Source organism: Orbicella faveolata, unplaced genomic scaffold, assembly GCF_042242905.1.
Source record: "Orbicella faveolata isolate gen_17 unplaced genomic scaffold, um_ofav_v1 contig_47, whole genome shotgun sequence".
In the NCBI taxonomy this organism is placed as follows: Eukaryota; Metazoa; Cnidaria; class Anthozoa; order Scleractinia; family Merulinidae; genus Orbicella; species Orbicella faveolata.
In genome coordinates, this window is record NW_028301577.1 from 12,489,389 (window position 1) to 12,499,063 (window position 9,675).

Consider the following 9,675-nt stretch of genomic DNA (forward strand, 5'->3'; position numbering starts at 1 on the left):
TGACCTCTAGTGGCCAGCTGTTAGCAAACATGCAATCTTACTGGTTGCTTTGGTGCCAACAAAAATTACCGGTAGCAGCCAGAGGGTTATATTGCAAAAACAAAACTACTCTATTCACTCCAGATCTAGTGGTTCAGTTTGCATCAACTCTGATGCTGGGCACATAGTCCCAGCCCCAGTGCAACTATCAGCCAATGAGAAAAACAATGTGTTTGCAGTATAATTGTTACTACCGGTAAAACTAATGCAAATGCTTTGATCTGATTGGTTTAAAAGTACACTACCAGGCACAGAAGTGTCCACTGGCTGAAGGTCGTCTAAAACATGACTGTGCGTTTTCGTTTCCCTGAAATTTTAGGACTCTTTCAGAGGAAGATTTTGAAACATTATCGGATAAAACTACTTAAATGTTGTTTGAAGGAAATTTAGACAGCAAGATTACTCGAGATGAGATGATTGTTGATTTGACCTCATCAAACTCATAGACAATGCTCAAAAAAAAATTAACAAAGGAAATTATGACCTTGACAGGGTCAGCATAGTCTTTCATGATTTTCTTTCTCCATCAATTCTCCTTAACTTTAACTTTAGCTTGAAGTTCGTCAAAAATATGCTCTGCTACAGTACATGTCATGTTAAACTTTTCTTCTCTGATCTTCTCAGTGTTGGAAATGTGGTCTTACGCAGTCTTCCGAGTTTGATACAAAGTATATTACTTCACCCTCATCAGCTATCACCTCATAGAAATCTCGAGCTCTGATGAGATAAACAGTAAGGTTAGGCTTGATTTCCGTCGCTCTCTCGTGTCTGGTCTACGTTCCTTCCGCAAGGAGAGTGGCTTCGGTTAGGAATGCAGGCTCCTTTCCCGAAGAGCGGCTGGTAATCGAGCGTACAGTACGTGGTGTGCTGATTTGCAACAGAAAATAAGCACATGATGTAATAAATTGTCTTTGTTTCAATTGGTGTTGCAGTTGTATGGAGCTGGCACAATGGACAATACCCTCTGTCTTGGCATTTTTGTTACCTTTGTTTACTTGCGAGATCTGAAGTGGCACTACTCTGCAGGTTAGTCTATATCTGGGGGATAAAAAGCTAATTTCTTCCTAAAAAAAACACATCAACCAGACAGGTCATAAGAATCAGGAAAATCATCAAGCGGGAGATATTAAGGTTTATCACTAATACATGTCGTATTGTTGAGAGCTATAAGAACTATGTTGCAGTTCCAATATTGACTGAAAGGCCAACCGACTGACTTATTATTGATTGGCTAAGTGACGGACAGACAGAGGATGGATGAATAAATTGATTGATAGATGACTGATTTCTCAAATTTTCATCTGCAGAGGTGATTGTGATTATCTTTGTGCAGTGGGTTGGGGGAATCGTTGGTTTCCGTTTGACTTGCAAGGTAAGCTTCTTTTCAATTTGTGAAACAATAGAAATGTCACCAGAAAGGTTTCCTGTCTGTGTCATGTCCACACCATAGCCTGAGCCTGTGTGGTTTCAAGCCAACATAGTAATTTATGCATCGCTATCATATTAAATTCCCTCCATCTCTCCTTTGAACAAAAATTGGAATACTGTTGGTTGTTTAAGACCATGATACTGCTTTACTAGACCATGATGGCTCTAATGCACTTGGCCAGTCCACTTGTTTACAGTATAGGTACTTATAGGTCCCAAATATGCCAGTAAAGAGCTGTTTTACAGTCAGTCAGCTATTCAGCAAAAAGTTGACTAAAATCAGGACTAAACTAAGCCAAACATGATTCCTTAAGACCTCAAACATGTTGGTGCTCACAAAGTTTTGTTTTCTTTGCGTGGGTTCACACTGGTATTCACAATAACGTAAAGAAATGAAAGTTCAGTTTTTCCTGATGGTGGTTATGCTTATAACATTATGCTCCGCTTGTGTTGTTCACACTGGTGGCTAAAACATCAGCATGAAGTGTTCTCGCATGGTCCTGCTGTTATGTTGTTATGTCACTAGTGTGAACAAGGCCTTAGGATGTCTTTTATCACATACTCTTTGCATAAAAAAAGCACAGGAGGTCTCTATAAGAGGCTAAGAGACTGATTCGTAAGAAATGGTGTGCAAAGATATTCTGCCTGGCCCTTCTGGTGAGTCAATAAACAACTAATATTTTTGTTATTTATTCTCTCTTATTTTATGGTGTAGTTGTGGACTGGTGCCATCGTTGGTTCATTGTACATCGTGTCCATTGGCCTGGTTGCTCTTCTAGAAAGCAGTGCCATTGGTTGGAAGTAACTTTCTTCAATCGCCATTTTCACATGATGCTATTTGTGGCTTAAAAACTGAAATTCATACACCAGTTTGTTTCCAAAACTGACATTATATCTGAGTCAATTGGTTATGGTTTCTTTTTGTTTTTTGTCATCTCCGGTTTTTTTTTTTTCTGCAACTCTTGTTAAGTCAATATCTGCGACTTTTCAGGTGGTACGGTCTCCATATTTCCGATGTTGTAACGCTTTCCAGTTTTGTCATGCAATCTTTCAGAAGATTGTGTGACGATTAAGTTCGAGGCTAACCATGACTGAAGAAAGCAGATTCAGTAGCTGTAAATTATTGTTCTTAATGTGTTTTCAATTTAAAATGCACTAAAGTGTTAATTATTGGTATTTGGTGGTCCTGACGGACCCCATGCTAAATATGGTATTGTTATTTCACGAATTGCACAATTAAATATGTAAAGCAAGTATGCTTACAAATTAAAATAACTAATATCAAGAACTTCACTGGCCAGTAATGTGAAAGATGTATTTTTTTTTACCAGTTTTCCGTTGGAGACTTTGTGTGAATATACGAGTGGGACCTAGTCGGATAGAGCGGTTCAACTATCTATACAGAAAGCAGCGGACTTTTTGTTCACGAATTTGTCTTGTCCTTCTTGTAGTGTAATTGTTGAAATAAGCGAGAAGATCTCTTGTTGGCATTTAAGTTGTCCTTAGTTTAATACCACCAGTATAGGCAAAGCCTGGCTGGCTCGTGCTCTTATACAGGGTGGTAAAGGATGGCCCCTCTACTCCTTTTACACCACACCCCCAAACCCACCACCACTCACAATATGTACATAAAAGCTATTATGCTGGGAAGAGGGGGTATGAATTTCGAAGCTGTATAGCAAAAGCGCTAAGGAGCCCATACCCGCGTTTTTTACCCCATTGAACTCAAATTTCGGTTGTTGTTTGGATATATATTATTCTGTTTCCGTAGGAAGCAGCTGGAGAAAATTGCACGAAGTTTTTTCTTGTTTGTACAGACCGTTGTACTTGCTGCTCTTCTCTTGATTTTGGTACCAACTACAGATATATCAGGAGCCATACAGGAAAAATTGTAGAGCTTCGAGTGGAAATGCCAAGATGACTCTAGAGTTTACCCTTTCACACCACTGAATTATAAATATATGAACCATCCTTCTTAATAGGCATGCACTTCTTTTAAAAGAAATGCATGCGTATCGACTTCGTAGCCCCTAAGTTGATGATCTTGTCTATCCTGTACTCATTATAATGAATTGACGGAAGTTTAAGCCTATTTGGCATGGGCTTAGCCTTGGGGTCTTTGCGGGGAGGGTTTGCTTTTTGAGCCCCTCCTATATACCTCCAAAAATATATTTTGTTACGTTTCGCCAATGACACTGGAGCATGTTCATTATGTATGATTCGTATTAACTGTAGCAGTTCTTTAGGCGTGCTTGCAGGTATGATGAATCCCTAGGGGCTATTAGGCTATTTAAGATTTGTAAGTTACGCAAGAGCCACTCGAAGGCATCTCTTTCAACTTTGATTTATCTGTTATGCCGTCAGATACTGAACGAGCGAGATCAGATAGAGATCCTGTTCATGCCACTGCTTCAGGATCATTGGGCTCGACGTTGGGTCTAGTCACCTTTGTGCGGGACTGCCGTTTATAGTTGTGCTGAATGCACGATTTAGGCCACTGATGGTCCCTTCTTATGTTTTTACTTGCGTTGCATTTGCATTATTTCTATTTGTTCTCACATTTCTTGTGGTTATTTCCCATGTCTATAAGGTGGATGTGCGTTTGCCTCAAAGGTTGCCCACTTAGGAGATCTAGAGCTTCGCAAGTTAGCAGAAGGTCACCCCTTGCGTGCCGTTAAAGCAAAGGCCCCATCAACAACGGAGCGTTGTTCAAGAGCCTTTCAAAAATTTAGAGAATGGTCTTCTTGCTTTGGAGAAGTCGTTTGCTTGCCCTCTGATGAGATGTCATTTGCCCTTTACTTAGAGTTTTTGTTACAGCAGAGTTTCCCCTACTCCACACTTGAGTCTGCCTGTTATGGCATAAACTGGGCACAGTTGGTATGGCTTTCCAGGCTTTCCAAGTCCTTGTGATTCAAAATGGGAAAGAATGTGCCCGAGGCTGCAAAAAGGGAACTTACAAAACCTGTTTTTAAGAAAGAACCTGTTACTCCTGAAATGTTTTTGAGTATATGTAACAGGTTTGCGGGTCTCAATGCCAATCTTTCTGATCTTCGCTTAGCTGTAATTTGCGTGACTGCCTATTCGGCTTTTCTCCGTTACAAAGAGTTAGCTAGCCTTCGTTGTTGTGACGTTATTTCTTTCGACACATTTGTTAGGATTTATGTATTTAAGAGCAAAACAGATGTTTATAGGGATGGCGCCCATGTTGTGCTAGCAAAATCAGACTCTGTTTCTTGCCCTTTTCACATGCTTAACAGATACGTCCGTGCCGGTAATGTAGACTTGTCTTCGTCTTTACGACCGTTTTTTCGCTACTTGCATTTTCATAAAGTTACTTCTTCTTATAGTTTGCGGTCCACGGGTATGAGTTATACCAGAACTAGGTAAATAGTGTTACAAGCGTTTGCGGAACTAGGGTATTGTTTTGAACTTTACGAACTCGGCGCGCGTAAAAAAAAAACGCCTAGTTTCGAATTGTTTGTGCGTGAAAGCCTGGTAACTATTTTGGAGCATCAGAGCGAGGCTCAAGGGAATAAAGACAACACAAAGGCGCTTATTTTGCCCGGGGGGGACTCCCATATGGAATGGACGGGGATGCGCGTCGGCTCGCTTAGGGGTGTAAATTTCGGATTTTGGTCTCACTTAGGGCGTTCTGGGTAAAATGTAATTATTTTAGCCGTCAAGGTCTCGTTAAGGGTTGCACGTGAAGAAATAACAAAACAGAAAGAATTTTGATTCTTTATATTTACTCAATTCATATAAACAAAGTACTTTTTATTTGTCTGTTTTATAAACTGGTCTCTTTTAGGGGTCTGCATAAGCTTCGGCCACGCCCAGATTGGTCTCTTTTAGGGTTTAAATTCAAAATTTCCGACGAGCATCCCCGTCCACTCCATATGGGATTCCCCCCCCCCCGGGTTATTTTGAAAGCAAAACAGGTGAAAATGAGGTATTGTACCATTTCCGTGTGCAAAAACAATTCCAAAAAGCGACCAGACCTCAACGTTTTCGATTTTCCGAGCAAGAAAAAGCTTTGAAAGAAGTGGAGCACCTTTTGCCGGCGAGCTGACAAGGAGTTTCAGTCTACCGCGAACCTACACATATCTTCTCAGCATTTCGACACCAAAGACATCGTCAAGACCTTGTGTGGGATAAAAAAAAGGTAGTAAACGGGGCGCTTCCAACGATATTCAACCCACAAGAGGTTCCAAGTGGCCCAAGTGAACGAGAGAAACGAATGATTTCACGAAGAGGAAAAAGAAATTTAAGGAATGAATTGAAAGCGATCTGAAGTTTCCCGCGAAAAGTCCCCGTGTGTCGTCTGATGTCGCTTTGAAGGATCACGACTATATTTTTCCGTGCAAGGACAACAAAGTCAGCTCTTCGCCAACTGAAAAAAAACATAAACATGATAAAAAAGTCTGTTTCTGTTTCCTGCCAAACGGACATTGATCAGCTAGAAATGGAGGAGCTTGTTAAAAATGTAGCCAGATTGAAAATTGAAAACAAAGTTCTTCGAAACAAAGTCAACAACAAGCCAGTCATCATAGCCATCTTTACCGACCAGATAATGATAAATATCAGGAAACCTGAAGTCTGGAATATTGGTGAAGATATGGGTCCAAAACTGAAGCGAAAGTGGATGGGGAAGTAATTTTCCTCTTGGCAGGGTGATCTTCGATTTGATCAAGTCGTCCTGTATAGCTCTATTTCCTCATCAACTTTCGGCACCTTCATTTCGGTTGCATTTTTGCAAAGCTCCATCAGTTCAGCCCTTTTCCTTTTCTTTCAATCCACAGCTATTCGAATGTCTCTCGCCTTTAGGAAGTTCTGTAGCTCTGGGACTTTCATACTTACGAACGCAGAACTTTCATTGTCCGCCATGTTGATGAGTTATTCCCCTGAGCCTCGTCTTGATACTCTAAAATAGTTACCAGGCTTTCACGTACAAACAATTCGAAACTAGGCTAAAAGGTGATTTTAATTAGCCAATCGTGGCCCAGAATTTGCTCGCACGTTCATTTGAACTTCGCTGTCATAATTTTCCAGATTTTTCGTCTTTGTATTTTTCTTGCGGTTTTAGGCCAGTCTTACCGTTGTTTTTGGAGCTTTTTAGGCTAGTTTCTTCACCATTTTTAGCCTTTGTGATTCGCCGTTTATTGTATGTTCCGGATTACGTGGTTGGTTGATTAAATAGTTCGTGTATTTGGAGTTTGAGCCTACAACTCCCTGAATACAATTCCCAACAGGTAGCCTAAACACTTATTTGGTTTACACAGTCTGAGAGCAGGAGGTGCTTCTGCAGCGATCGACTGTTTAAACGTCACGGCAGATGGAAGACTGATCGAACCAAGGACGGCTATATTAAGGCAGGAGCCATAATCGGGGACGGAGACTGTAAGTCTTGGGATCCGCGCGCGCCTATGATATGGGACAATTTTTCTATTTTTAGAACAAATTGCGCCATCCTGACGTCAAATATCCGCGCGGATCCACGCACATGTCGTGAGCTCTCGCGTGGATGTTGTCACGTTGCCTGATCAAATGGTGAGAGTGGCGAGATTCTCTTGCAGATTTTTCACAGCGATGGCAGGGAATAAGGCAGGGAATAAGAACCAGGGCTCTTATATGTAGTTTTATGCTCTGAGCTAATGGAAAAGGTGAGTTTTTCAGGTTTTTCAGGCCAAACTGCAATTTCGCGCTGTGAATGAATAATATTTGCTCGCGCTAGTTGTACGCGTAAGCTTTTGCGTTTGTTCTGTAAAGAAAAGTTATGTAAGAAAACTCTTTACTCTGGTATCGAGTTAATTTGTGAGTTTCCCAAACAATGCTTAATCATAACCAAACCCTGTTTTTGATAGTTTCTTATTGTTTCTGTTTGTTTGGCGAGTTTGCAAAAGTTTTTGAAAGGAAAGTCTCATTTGCATAGTGCAGCGCGTGCACTTCAAATCCGAGTCGGTGTTTTCAATTGTCAACAAATCTTGACAAAGATTTCCTTTGATGTCTTTTGTGCCGAGATGCTGCAACAATTTTCACCAACGCCAAAAGGCTACTAACATCATGTGTGTTTCTATAACATAGTAAAATTTTACACTGCGAAAATAAAATAGATAAGGAGTTTTGATAATTCAACCAACAAAATCGAAATTGTTATTCGAGTTGATTAAGAAAGCGTCATCGTAATTTTGCTGATTATTTCTGCTGTATTCACCTATTTTCAGCTAAGCTTTTAATATGTTCTCAAACATTTATCCACCTTAAACATATTTAAAAACTAGAGATATGATATGAGTTCGATGTACGTTTTCACACGAAAGTGGGGAAGTCCAATTTGTCATGTTTTGCTGATTGTACAAAACACGCAGCGGCGGGCGCTCTTATTCATCGACAACAGAAAATTCATCGGATTTTTACACAAAAAATAAACTAAGCAGCATCTACACACATAAACTTTACTGTCACTTATTGGGCCTTGATAAAACATCAAGCTTAGCTTACAATTTAGGCGAATCTCAAACTTGCAATTATTATTATTTTTTTACTTTTCGGTCGAGATAGAGTCTGCGAAATCCTCGCAAGCGTGTGGCAAGAGGAGGTAAACTTTGAAGTCCTGAAACTCTGCTATATCCAAATATATCTAACTAGTTTTTTTGCTGTGGTTTGGAAAAGTTGTTAATCTTCAACATATGTGAAACTTAGACTGGAGTAATGTGGAGCTCTTGTAAAAGAAGCAGCAGAACACAACTTGGTCCGTGATATAAAGCGGCACATAACTAAATTCCACACAGTCTTACTTCAGTCAAACTGGAGCAGCTTACGACGAAAATGCTGACATCCCCGTAAAATTCCAACAGACATGAACGCATTAAGTTGTGGGCCAAAAGCATCAACCATTTCGGGAATTTCGGACGCCATTTCCACAGGCGACATCCGCAAAAATCCTCGCAGCATGTACGCGCGTGTGCCGCACGGGATGGCGCAATTTGTTCTAAAAATAGAAAAATTGTCCCATATTATGGGGACAACCCCAATGCTAGAAATGGCGCGCGCTTACGGTCTCCGTCCCCGATTATGGCTCCTGATTGAGGATAATTTAGAATCTTTACTCTCAGTGTCGAAAAGTTTGCGTACTTAGTTTTCTTTGTTCTCTTTCTTTATTTTTGAAAGCGGGCCTCAATAAACGAGGTGCCCGCTCCCGATGCTGTGTTTCCGTTTGTTAAGATTAGTTACAAAATATTTTATAATCGTTTCAGGGTGATAGAGTATAACTACTTTTGAATAGTTACCAAATTTATACGGCGTGTTAAACATCCAAACGTATTGACTTTAGACACAATAACGAGTAGATAACGACGTCATCGTCATATTTTTTAGAATATCTCCGAAATCTTGGATCCCAGGATCCACCCTCTTCGATTAAACTCATCAACAATCGATGAGCTTGGGGAATGATACCCGGAAGGATGGTGGAGCGGGGCAAACTAGACCGAGCGCGTAGGATATCCATGATAACCCTGTGAGCGGCAACCACCAGGCACCGTCACAATGCAAAGACAGTGGAAACACAGAATACTTACCACATTCTTATCCTCAAGCCAAAGAGGGGTGGGTGGGCTGGGGAGAGTAGATTTTTCCTACCTCTCCCCATTCCTTTCTCGGCTTAGTCCCTGACGAGCCTTTATCTGGCCCGAGTCAAAAGTAACAACTAACTGAGATCTCGTGATTCTTTCCTTCCAGAAGTTGCATCTCTTAAGCTCTCTATAGACATGGTTTAAGGCGGGGGTCTACATGAAGGCCGTATTTTGACTGGGTATCATGGTTTTAATGCAAATATTTCGTTCACGTTTTAAGCAGTCAAGAATCTCTCTGCTCATCCCACATATCTATGTTTTGGGCTGTTTCGTAAATTTTTCGGTGATTTTTGGGTATATTTAGAGATAAATAGTTTTTCTCAAAGTATTAGTAAAATTTATGGAAATAAAAAAATTTTGAAGATTTGGTGTTGTTTTAAAATTAGAATTTGAAGTTAAAAATTGGTAGACGTACACCAGACAGTTGTCCACCAACCTGGGGTGCCCTTTCGGGGGCGTTCAACTGTCTGGTGGTGTTCCAGAAACTTTTTTTTCCTTTTAATCCCTCTTTAAACTTCCTAAAATTTCATTTAAATTCTGGTAGACCCCCGCATTAAAAATAACAGAAACTTGAATC